The sequence below is a fragment of the Garra rufa genome, chromosome 18 (genome assembly GCF_049309525.1).
Source record: "Garra rufa chromosome 18, GarRuf1.0, whole genome shotgun sequence".
In the NCBI taxonomy this organism is placed as follows: domain Eukaryota; kingdom Metazoa; phylum Chordata; class Actinopteri; order Cypriniformes; family Cyprinidae; genus Garra; species Garra rufa.
This window is the reverse complement of record NC_133378.1, coordinates 34,215,172-34,229,085: the sequence shown is the minus strand read 5'-3', so window position 1 is coordinate 34,229,085 and position 13,914 is coordinate 34,215,172. Positions and strand designations below refer to the sequence as shown.

The window sequence follows — 13,914 nt, the reverse complement described above, 5'->3', positions numbered from 1 at the left end:
TGGATAGCAGCGTTGTGTCACAGAGAGGAGCTTGAGACGGCTCTCAGAGCGCACTTGACAGAGTTTGAGTTGAATACGCGCAGCTGCTGGTGAGTTTTCTTTTCTGTCTTCACTACATATGTCTCCGGTTACCCAGCAGATGGGTAGACCTTATGCTTCATAGGGTTTTTCCGTCTATTTAATGTCATTTACGTTATTAATGTTGAAAAATCGAACTTTTAGCTAGAATTTCAAAGCATGTGGACGTAGCCCAGTCGTTGTTTTTAATTGGGTTTAAGCTCGGCAACGTTTATGAGATGAGATTTCACTATTGGAGCGGTTTGTGAAATTTGTGGTTTTCATAGTAGGCCAAGTTCTTCATGGATTTTTGCCTTTTCAGAAGCCCGTCTTTTGTAATTCATATTCTTGCTCACTTCTGTGATAATGGTGGCTGTTTTCCAGGTGTGGGTGTGTACATGCACATTTGCTTTTGCTGATGCTACATGTTGAAACACACACTGAGAGGAATGTTTCTTGCGAAAAGTGAAGTTAGAAGTTCTCCTTTAGCATGGATGGACTTGTCCTCTTGGTCATTCTTCACTCTTTTTTTTGAGTTCTTTCAATTAATTTAAAATTGATTTAATGAATGATCTGATCTGCATAACCTCTACACAAAAATAAAAGTGCTTCACAATGCCAGAACCTTTTTGTCTAAATGGTTCCATTAGGAACCTTTAACATTTGTAGAACCTTTCTGTTTCTTTGCGGCAAACAAGGTTCTTCAGATTCTAAAAAGGTAAGCAAGAAATGATTCTTTAAAGAACCGTTGACTGAATGGTTCTTTGTGAAACCAAAAATGGTTCTTCTATGGCATCGCTTGAAGAACCGTTTGAAGCACCTTTATTTTTAAGAGTGTAGATGTGGAAAATCACTAGTAGAAAGCAATTCGGAGATGAGAAAACTTAACAGAATGGCCTTTATTTACCAGATATGACACCTTGTGACCTTGTCCCAGAGTTGGCAAACTCTACTGCCCCGAAGTGAACTTTGCTTTTCAAGAGAAGTGATTGTGAACCACAGGTTTAAACTCAGGGTTAGTCACTCAAGGAAGTTTTACTTCTTCCATGGTGACCAAATAGGCCTTTGATGTTCTCGGTACGTAAGCGTGGAAATCCCACACCACTCTGCAGACATTTGTCATCAGCTTCTGTGAATGGTCTGGTTACCGGGACTGTTTGCGGCTGGTCTCTTGTGGTCCGCGGTCGGCTCAAATCATGATATGACAAGCAGAAGTTTGTCTGAATGTGTGCTTTTGGTTTCACCTGCCTGGATTGCAGAGCGTTCAGAACGTTCAAACCTTCTAAAATTGAGGGTTCGACTACTAGGGGCCTCCATGATGGAGTTTGTTTTAGTAGTACAAGCTTAAAAGGTTCTTTATTGGCATCTATGGTTCCATGAAGAATCCTTAACATCCATGGAACCTTTCAAAGGGCTGTTAAAAGTTCTTTAGATTTTTCAAATATTCTGAAAAGCTCTTTTAGAACCCAAAATGGTTCTGTGGCATCTCTGTGAAAACTATTTGAAAGCTTTATTTGTAAAAGTTGTTTGTACTGGATCAACCGCAGTGATTTGTAAGACTGCTTTAAGCGCCTGAAAATTAAGATTTTGTAATTTACCTTCATCATTTCAAACCTGTGTGACTTTCTGCTGTGGAATTCTGAGTAATGCATTGTGATGAATATCCAACCATTAACTAAATATTTAGGCCTGAAATTAAGATGAAGGCTATTTAAATTGCATGGAAATTCTTTAGGATTATATAGATTTAACATACACTAATAAACTTAATGGGATGCATGTCAGTCATGCATACATTAAACTGGTGAAAAAACAGGTTTGTTTTCTATAATAGTAGTAATAAACTGAATGCGTTTAATTGCGCAGTAACCAGGTTTATGTATTTATCATCAATAAATCAAATTAGTCTTAGTGCTGCCAAACGATTAATTGCGATAAAAGTGAATGTTTTTGTTTGCATAATATAGGTGTGTGCATTTTATATATTCATTGTGTATGTAACAAAACACACATACGGTGTATTTGAAAAATATTTACATGTATGGACTTATATTCATATATTCATATATATATATATATATAAATCCATACATGTACATATTTTTCAAATATGTACCACATGTGTGTTTAAAATAAATAATGTAAAACAATTGATTTTGGATGCAATTAATCGTTTGAAAAGCACAATTTTTTTCTAAATATTGTAAATTGATGTATTTGAATTGCTTAAAATTTCCACCAATTTGGATTACACAATTTTTATGATTTCTAGGATTTCTGCACTCAAAAAAAAAAACATTGCATAGTTTATGATGAAATATTTGCATATATTATATTTTCAAGAACCACTTTAATTCTAAACTCTATTTGTGACATAATAAATATACATAAACAAAATTACGTAAACAAAATCTTTTATTTTGGATGCAATTTAATCACGATTAATCATTTGACAGCACTAATTTGTTTCAAAATTATATTAGTCTTAACTAATATATTAACATTTATTAATATTGCTTGTTCCACAGCTGTAGTTTAACCATGTTTATACTTTTTTTAACAGAATCATTTAAAAAAAATTTCCCACAAATAGAATTTAGAATTAAAGTGGTTCTTGAAAATGTAATTAAAATAAACTAAAATATATGCAAATATTTCATAATAAACTATGCCATGATTTTTTTTTTTTTTTTTTTTTTTGTCAGTGCAGAAATCATAAATTTCATTTATGTATGATCAACAAATATGCATTAAATTAAGATTTAAGAAATTAAGAGTTTATGCTAAAATTGTGTTATCCAAATTGGTGTAAATTTCATATGCAATTCAAATACATAAATTGGTAACACTTTACAATAAGGTTGATAAGTTAAGATGAACTAAGAATGAACAATACTTCTACAGCATTTTTTAATCTTAGTTAATTTCTGCATTCACTAATGCGTTATTAAAATCACAGTCATCATGATCAATTTAAGATTTAAACTTTAAGCTTTCCATTGATGTATGGTTTGTTAGGATAGGACAGTATTTGACTGAGATGCAGCAATTTGAAAATCTGAAATCTGAGAGTGCAACAAAAAAAAACACAAAAAAAGAGAAAATCACCTTTAAAGTTGTCCAAATGAAGTTCTTAGCTATTATATATTACTAAGCAAAAATGACTTCCAGTATCTTCATGAAATGTGATCATTTACTTGATACCCTAATGATTTTTGGCATAAAATAAAAATAATTTGTCATTTTGACCCATACAATCTATTGTTGGCTATTGCTACAAATATACCCGTGCGACGTAACGCTGGTTTTCAGGTCCAGGGTCACAAATAAACAAACAACAACTGACTGCGTTTTTATTAACCTTCATTAACAATGATTAATAAACGGTGTAATACATGTATTGTTTATTGTTCGTCCATGCAAGTTAATACATTAACTAATGTTAACAAATGACACCTTATTGTAAAGCGTTACCCATTAGGCCTAAATATTTCCAAAGTGGACTTTTGTCCATAAAATCAATTTATATTCTGTCCAACGCTGGTCTAACTTCAAAAAGGCCATGAAAGTAGGCCATACGACAGTTTTCTGCTTGCTAAATGTCTTTGGCTTTTGCATGTGTCATAATTCTGCTGTAGCAGTCTTGGTAAATTTAGACTATGGTCACTGTATTTTGACACATGCATCTGGGCCACTTTGTGGTAATGCGTTTTTTCCTCTTAATTGCTCCGGATGTCCACTGACCCAAGACTTGTGACCCGTCAGTCACTAGCCCCAGTCTGCATACTTCTGTGACTTCTTGTATGCTGGTAATTTCCTTGCTTTAGACATGTTTCATCTCTTTTAGAGATGGAAAAATGCCTTTGTGTCTTTGGAATTGAATACTGCATACTGCACACAGTATGTGCATTGAAAGTTTTGAAACAGTGCTGATTATGTGTACTTGAGTATAATCATCACTTTACATGTTTAATTCAGTAGGTGTCCTGCTATTAATGTAATTTTTGCAGGTTTGTGTAAATGGCATTTTGATTGGAAATATCATCTTGAATAATAGTGTCTTACAGTCACCAAGGCTGCATTTCTTTGATGAAAAATACAGCAAATATTGTGAAATATTTTTACGATTTCAAATAACTGTTTTCCATTTGAATATATTTTAAAATATAATTTATTCCTGTGATGCCAAGCTGAATTTTCAGCATCATTACTCCAGTCTTCAGTGTCACATGATCCTTCAGAAATCAATTGATGTTCAAAAAAATGTTCTTGTTATTATCAATGTTAAAAACAGTTTTTTTTTTGTTTTTTTTGTTTTTAAAGGTTCAAAACAACATTATAAATATCTTCACTGTCAGTTTTGATCAGTTTAATGTGTCCCTGCTAAATAAAGATTGTATTCTATTCAAAACACAGCCTAGAAATAGATTCTCTGCATATTTTTTTTAGGTTCTTCTGGTGCTGTTGGATCATTTTCACTTACATGCAAGTTCTGGAAAAGTTTTCCTGTAGTCAGTTTTCGTACTTTGGTTTGGAGGTATAAGAGATTATGTGAAGAGGTTTGGAGTGGATAAAATTATTCCTTCACGATTAAAAAAAAAAAAGGCTAAGCAAAAGAGCATATGGACTCACAGTTTGTTCAAACGAATCGCAATAATGTGGCTTTCTGTTTTTAGCCGAGCTCAAGGAAAACAAAGCATGGTGAACCGAACTAATATAACGCCGCCTTGGTTTTGCGTAAATGCCTTTTTAGTTTTTAATTTATCTTCTTTTAATGTGTGCTTTATGGGCCAGACGCTTGTCTTGGAGTCAACGGCTGTGGCAAGGATGGCAGTTCTCCATCCAGAGCAGTCTGGTATACTGAAAAGCCAATGCAAACTGCGATAGCTCTGATTTTACTTACTTCAATGGTCGTGTTTTTCTCCTAAACACTCAGAAGCAGAGAAGTCTAAAGATGTTTGGCTGTGGGTTCAGTTGCGTAATTACTCATTCACGTAATTGCCTAACCACACCATGTGTCTGGGTGTAGTTTGTAAACCAATGAACTTATAACATAAAAGACATGGCAGATGCAGTAACAAGATGGATTGCCATTTTATTTTTTGGAAATTTGTCTTATAATGGTTCGTATGAAGTTTATTTAACATTTTTTCTTTGTTTTATTAATTAGTATATTTTTGTGGTTGTTTGTTAGAATGTTTTTGTTTTGTATTTTATTAGCGTTTTAAATATATAATAATCTAATATTGCTCTATTTAAATGTAGTCTTCTTTAAATACAAACCAGTATTTATTAAAACAGTGTTTATTTGGCTAAAATATTAAAATAAAATATTCTTTTACATAAATTAATAAAATATAAATAGACAATAGAAAACTTCATTTATTTAATTATACACACCAGTCAGAAGTTTTTTTTAAAAGAATTCTGTTCTGTTTGAATATATTTTAAAATGTAATTTATTCCCATAATGCAGTTACTTTTTCATCTATTATTCATTGTTGTATGATATACATTTTTTTAATCATTTTTATTTTATTTTATTTTATTTTATAATGTTCATATGACACATGTAAAAATTTCATGCTTATTCTTATGGAAAATTAAAATTTTAATTATCTCAATCTTTTGACCGATAATGAAGAATAAAATTATTTTATTTTATTTTATTTCATTTTATTTATTTATTTATTTATTTTTATTTATTTTATTTAAGAATGTCCATATGACACATGTGGAATGTAGGATTATTGTATTTTATTTTATTTTATTACTTATTTATTACTATGTTAGTTTATTTACTTTTGACCGATAATGTAAAATAAAGTTATTTTATTTTATTTTATTTAAGAATGTCCATATGACACATGTGGAATTTTCATGTTTATTCTTATAGAAAATTAAAATTGTAATTATCCCAATCTTTTGACCAATAATGTAGAATAAAATTATTTTATTTTATTTTATTTTATTATTATTTATTTGTTTATTCATTTTATTTTTTTTTATTTAAGAATGTCCATGACACATGTGGAATGTAGAATAAAATTATTTTATTTTATTTTATTTTATTACTTATTTATTATTATTTTATTTTATTTACTGTTGCCCGATAATGTAGAATAAAATTTATTTTATTTTATTTTATTTTATTTTATTTTATTTTATTTTATTTTTTATTTTATTTTATTTTATTTTATTTTATTATTTATTTATTTATTTATTTATTTATTTTATTTTATTTTTATTTAAGAATGTCCATATGACACATGTGGAATGTAGAATAAAATTATTTTATTTTATTTTATTACTTATTATTATTTTATTTTATTTTATTTACTGTTGCCCGATAATGTAGAATAAAATTATTTTATTTTATTATTAGTATTTATTTATTTATTTATTTTTTATTTAAGAATGTCCATGTGACACATGTGGAATGTAGAATAAAATTATTTTATTTTATTTTATTTTATTTTATTTTATTTTATTACTTATTTATTATTATTTTATTTTATTTACTGTTGCCCGATAATGTAGAATAAAATTATTTTATTTCATTTTATTTTAAGAATGTCCATATGACACATGTGGAATGTAGAATAAAATTATTATTTTTTTTTTTGTTTTGTTTTGTTTTGAATGTCCATGTGACACTTGTGAAGATTTCATGCTTATTTGTATGGAAAAAAAATTGCAATTATCCCAGTGTTTTATTGAATTTTATTTAATGAAATGAATGTTCCTGTGACACATGTGAAGCTTTCATGCTTATTCTTATGGAAAATTTTGGCTATGCTTCATGCAAGTTCACACCCAGCTCTGTTTTGTGATGACATGCTCATAGTATATTATATAAATGGCAGAAGAACAGCCTTTAAGACTTCTAACAGCTGTAGTAGAACTATTACTCACTTCTCTAAATGGTTAAATTAGAGTAGTTAACTGTGTTTGTTTGAGTACGTGAAGCTTGACAGATAACTGTGTTTGGGCTGAACTCAAGAGGGATGTGAATCAGTGTGATTTGAGTCTGCATGTATGTTTTGGTCTGTTGTGTTTAAGTGGCAGTGTGTCAGTGTTTATAGACGTCACGAGCGTCAGACGGGACTTTCACAGTTTTGTGAGTGTGAAGCAAAGCATTTAAGACCGTTTAGTGATTCAGACCGTTCGCTCGCACTAAGTCACCATGATGCTGTCAGGGCTGGGCTGAATTTAAGCCAGTTTTTTAATCATCAGGCTTTTTGTGTTTTAGGATTGTTCTGTTTATGAGTCATTGTTTTTGTTAAGAGCGATAAAACATGGCATAAATACTAATTATTCAAACAGAATATCTAGTTTACGCTCTTTTAACTTCCTCAGACATATTCAGACAAGCTTTTATTCCATCAATCCGGCTCTGATTCAGCTTATTTCGCTGTTTTTATGTGCGAAATGCATTGGACGCTCAGTGAACGGGTCTTTAGGTGTGGTGTTTGAAGTTGAAACTGTGGCAATGCATGTGAAACATTTCATAATCTTTGCACTGCAATGATGATTCAGTGATTTTAGTTCGAATCTGAAGCCGCTGTCACAAGTCTGTAAGTTTCAGGTCTTGTTTGTGCCATCCGTGTGAGAGCTGGAGCTCAATGCTTCACTTATATGCTCAAGGTGAGAAAAGGCTAGAGAACTTAGGAATCTGTTAAAGAGCTTGTTTAATGCTATTTGGGTGTGAACATCAATAAGTTTAATTATGATTATGTGCATTATCAGCTGATTTGAGGAATGCATGCATTATCATGTGATGCATTTGCATACATATGCAATGTATGCATAGCACAGGTTTGCTTTTTACTATTTTTGTCCTGTGAGGTTTAATCGATGTTGCTCAATTTTATAATGTCTCTCTGTTTCAGCATTTCCAGTTTAAACTCAAATTTCGCTAAACTTCATTGGAAAAGTGTGCAATTTTTTAAAGATTTCACTACTAACAGAAATATGCTTTTACTGATGTCTCATATGGTGCACTGCTGAGTTTTGCGCAATGAAAAGCTCTCTAGAATGAGCTTTTGATATGTCCCACCCAAACTTCCTGTTTTAACATGAAATACATTAACACACGACAGAAAATGCTGCTTGTTAAGCGATTTAGTGATGTTTTTAAGCTTAATACTATAAATTTATGATTAAACAGTATTCTGTCATTTATAATGACAAATCTGTGATTTATTAATCTTTTTATGAATATACACTTCCAGTAAAAAGTTTTTAATGTTTTTTTTTTTTAAGATTTCTCTTCTGCTCACCAAGCCTGCATTTATTTGAATCAAGTACAGAAAAAAGTAACATTTTAAAATATTTTTACCAATTAAATAACTGCTTTCTATTTAATTTATTATTGTTTTCAAAGCTGAATTTTTAGCTTTGAAATCACATAATCTTTCAGAAATCATTGCAATATTTGCTGCTCAAAAACATGTATTATTATTATGTTGAGAACAGCTGAGTATTTTTTTTGTTTCTTTGATAAATAGAAAGCACAGCATTTATCTGAAATATATTTTTTGTTGTAACATTATACATGTCTTAATCATCACTTTTGATCAGTTTAAACCATCCTTTTTATTTCAGATAAATGGTGCATTTGGATATTTCTGCTCATCAAAGAATCCTGGAAAAAATTAAAATAATATTAAATGTTTCTTAAACAGCGAATCAGCATATTAGAATGATTTCTAAAGGATTATGTGACACTGAAGGCTGCAGTAATGATGCTAAAATTCAGCTTTGATCACAGCAGTATATACAAATAGAAAGCAGTTATTTTAAATAGAAAAAAATATTGTAGAATTTTTGCTTTTGCAGTATTTTGGATCAAATAAATGCAAGCTTGGTGAGCAAAGATCTTTAAAAACATTTAAAAAATCTTACTGTTCAAAAACTTTTCACTAGTAGTGTATATAAGAATAGGGATATTTTTGTTTTTGAAACAAATAATCTTTATAATCTAAGCTGTATTTGGTCACAAATACAGTAAAAAAATCAATATTGTGAATTTCTTAAAATAGCTATTTTAATATATTATAAAATGACATTTATTCCTGTTGTTCAAAGCTGAATTTTTAGCATCACTATTCCAGTCTTCAGTGTGACATGCCCTATCAGAAATCCTAATTATTCCAAGCTTTTGATTGGTAGTGTATAATAAAACAGTTAATACTGTCATAAATGTCTTTTCTTTCCAGTTTCCGGTCGTTACCCTGTTTCTTTGTTGCTTGCACATCATTTCATTCACCCTTCAAACAGGCAAGGGCAAATTTCTTGCATGGCTTTCCATGAAAGGAGAGATTAAATGTTGGCATAATTATCCGTGTGTGTGAAAGAGGGATGAAAATGTACATTATGTAAGACCGCTGGAGCTGTACAGTTGAAGGGAACAGGTGCTCAGTTTTGCGGCAGGCGGATTAATCCTGCACTAAAGGACACTGCACTTGACTTTTGACCTGAAACTCTTCACACTGTCTGCACAGCACCCCCTTCAACAGATACGTACAGGAATACATGCTAGCCACATAGAGACCGCAGAACCTGTTCACCATGGGTCCCCTGTACTCCAGATCATCTTTGTAGATTGATACTTATGAAATATAAAAAAAAAAACAAGCATGAAAAGCTTTTGCAAATCGAGGCTTAATTGCTTGAAAGATTATTGAGGGGAGAAATGAGGGCATGAAATTATTAAAACGTTCATAATGTCATAATCCTCAAACATGCTCTGATAAATAGAGATGCTGCATTTTGTGTCGTAACCATGAGACAAACAGGTTTCCGGTGACAAGTAATTAGATTTTTGGTCGTTTTAGCCTTGGTTCTATGTGCTTTTTGTAAACTAAATAAGAGTCTGTGTGTTTGTGATTGTGTACATATAATAAAATAATAATAATAATAGGGCCCTATGACTTCTGCAGTGTGGAAAATGGGGATGGAATCACAGAATTGTGGATTCCAAAAGACAAAAAAAGGGTTTTCATTAGTGCTGTCAAATCGATTAATCGTGATTAATCGCATCCAAAAATAAACACATGTAAATATGTCTTAAATAAATCCTTGTGTGTATGCATATAAATATAGACAGTACACACATAGTATGTAAACACAAACTTTTTTTATGTGATTGATCACGATTAATCATAATTGATCACGATTAATCAATTTCACAGCTTAGTTTTCATTAATTTGTCTTTCATGTTTAATTTTTTTAATAATAAACCTATGCTGTGCAGCACTTTGTTTGCCATAAAAAAAGAAAAAGAACGAGTTTTCATTAGTGCTGTCAAATCAATTAATCACGATTAATCTCATCCAAAAAATATATACATGTAAATATTTATTCAATATATCCATGTAAGTGTGTATACATGTAAATATAGACAGTACACACATAGTATGTAAACACCAAACTTTTATTTTGGATGTGATTTAATCACGATTAACCTTGATTAATCACGATTAACCTTGATTAATCACGATTAATCGATTTGACAGCTTAGTTTTTATTAATTTGCATTTCATGTTTTAATTTTAATAATAAACCTCTGCTGTGCAGCACTTTGTTTGCCATAAAAAAGGAAAAAGAAAGGTTTTCATTAGTGCTGTCAAATCGATTAATTGTGATTTAATCACATCCAAATATATACATGTAAATATTTCTTCAATATATCTATGTAAGTGTGTATACATGTAAATATAGGCAGTACACACAAAGTATGTAAACACAATTTTTTTATTTTGGATGCGATTAATCTTGATTGATCATGATTAATCACGATTTATCGATTTGACAGCTTAGTTTTAATTAATTTGTCTTTAATGCTTTAATTGTAATAATAAACCTCTGCTGTGCAGCACTTTGTTTGCCATAGAAAGAAAGAGTTTTTATTAGTGCTGTCAAATCGATTAATCACAATTAATCGCATCCAAAAATGTACACGTAAATATTTCTTCAATATATTCATGTATAAGCCCCTCTGTACACTTGTGTGTGTTCACAGCTGTCTGTTGTCTGTTTCTCTCTGCTGTTCACTTACATTTACCTCCACACTCCAAACACATCGCCCCTTCCTGAGGCCCATGGGTAATCCAGCAGAACTTCAGAATCAGACACACACACAAACACACACTCAGCTGTCCTTGGCTTTGATCCCTGGCTGAGGGTCCCTTAATTGCCCAACTGTTCGGTCAACGTGTAACATGCTTGAAGTCTCTCGATTTAGACAATTCAGAAAGACTCAAGTGTGTGTGCCACTCTGATTTCAAAACCTGTCAGCTTCCTACCTAAACAACATTTAAAGCCAGTTAGAGGTAGAGATCAGGGTTATTATAGTAAACTAAAAGTAAAACTAAAACCATTAAAAATTGGTACTTGAAATTAAGTGAAATATAAAAAAGTATTTCAGCTACCTGCCAAAGCAACATTTATCGTTTTAATATAGTTTAACATGATGTACCATAATAACTTATACATTTTCTATTACATTTTGTTTGAGTTTATCATTATATATAAACTATATATAAGCTATACATAATTTTATGCAGACTCCCCTTGTGGCTTCTTAAATTCTGTATTTTTTTTTCTTTTATAAATGACAAACTACGAATTGCCAAAACATTAACTAAAATAAAAATTAAACAAGTGAACAAAAAAAAAAAATTAATGTATTGTTTTTAAATTTGTATCTTTTTTATTTTAGTTTATTTTAATTAATTTTATTTGCCAAAACTTTAATAAAAATAAAAATAAACGAGTAAACATACTTCTGTTTTTATGTATTGTTTTTAATTTTGTATGTTTATTATTATTTTATTTTTTTTTTATTACATTTTATCTTATTTTTTATTTTATTTTATTTAAAAATTTGCAGACTCCCCTAATGGCTTCTTAAATAATTTATGTATTTGTTTTTATTGTATATCTGTCATATTTTATTTCTTATTGATTTAACATTTTATTTTATTTTTAAAATGACAAAAACCCGACTAAATTGGCAAAACTTTAAATAATAAAAAAAAGGTACAAATAGTTAAATTTTTTATGTATTGTTTTTCATTTGATATCTTTATTAATATTTTATTTTATTTTATTAAAACAGATTTTTTTACAGACTCCCCTTCTGGCTTATTTTATTTTATTTTGTCTTGAAATTGATAACTCAACTTAAAATGGGAAAAAAAGGTAAAAATGCTTAGGTTTTTATGTATTGTTTTTAATTTTTTATCGTTTTTTTTATTTTTATTTTAAAAATAACTGTGTCAACCATAATGGCAAAACTTTAACTATAATTATAAAAATATTTATATCTTTATAAATATGTATTTTTAATAAAAAAAAATTATTTAATATATATATTTTTTTATCTGTCTTAATCATATTTTATTTATTATTGATTAACATTTATTTCATTTTATTTTTATTTTTTAAAAGGACAAAATCTCAACCAGAATGCCCAACCCCCCCCCCCCCCCCAAAAAAAAATTCATACTTCTGTTTTTATGTATTGTTTTTATTTTCTCTCTCTTTTTTTTTAAATGACAAAATCTCAACCAGAATGCCCAACCCCCCCCCCCCCCCCCCCAAAAAAAAAAAAATTCATACTTCTGTTTTTATGTATTGTTTTTTCATTTTATATCTTTATTTTATTTTATTTTAAAAATGACAAAAGGTAAAAATGCTTTAAATATCATTAAAAATATTAATAAACTTTAATATCTATTTATTATCAAATTATAATATTACAATATACTAAAATGCTAGAGATTTTTTTTTAACCAACCAATATTGAATATTTAATTGTGCATGCTCATTTCCTCTGTTTTTAAATTTGGATTATTTCAGTAAATATTTTAAAAACAAATTATTTCATAGCACTGTTAAATGTAGTCTTGCATTGTATATTTAAACATACAGTAGCATTTAAGTAATCATAATTGTAGTTTTTTAAATATTTTAAATTAGCTTTTATTTTTATACATTTGTTTTCATTTTATTTTAGGTTTTAGTTATTTTATTACTTCAAAATGAGTTTTTCATTTAATATTTAGATTTTATTTTATTTCTGCTGTTTTTTTTTTAGTTGCTAAAATGATTTTAAGAGATTTTAGATTTTTGATTGGAATCAATTGGAGTCGAGTTTTGTAGTGTACATTTCATAAAGACAGTTGTTTCCTGTGTAGAGTGCTTCAAATCAGTAGTATGCCATCGTCGTAGTCGGCAGCATAAAGGAAGGAAGCTCACTTGACAAATAGCTAGTCTCAGTTTTCACCTCAACTTCCTCAATAACTCCCTTAATCACATCTATCTCCGTCCCTTTACGGTAAATAATAAGTGAGCGCGTGTGAATGTGATCTCACATCTCCTGTCACTGCCCCGCGGTCAGGTTCACACTCTCAGTCAGCTGGTTTGTAAACAGCGATGAGTCCCTCTCGTCCTCCTCCAGACGAATGTGCCGTAACTCGTTGGAGAACATGAGTCCCTCCCGGTGATTCAGCTCTGCTCTCCAAACTCCTTTCCATGAAATCACAGCAAACGGCGTCAGTTGTCATAGCAGCGGTTCGTGACAAACACGCCGTTACATGAGCGCACAGGCTCTTCTGTTGATCGATGTGTTCAGAGAATCTCTCAATCCACTGCAGGAAGTTTTACAGCAAAGAGGAATGACCTGGCGTCTCTTTCTCTTATTATCATTTATAACCCCCACCATAAAAACTTTAATGTGCTTCAGTTGTTGTGTAATGTCATGTACAGTATGTATATATACATTTTGACCTGTCGTCTTCACTTAGTGGTTGTACGGATGTTGACCTATGCCTACTGTTGTTGGTGAC

The 13,914-nt window shown here is 30.2% G+C and overlaps 1 pseudogene; it reads left to right on the top strand.

Annotated features, from left to right (window-relative positions):
• LOC141290610 (torsin-1A-like) overlaps nucleotides 1-13,914 on the top strand; it is a 41,036-nt pseudogene that overhangs the window by 7,528 nt on the left and 19,594 nt on the right.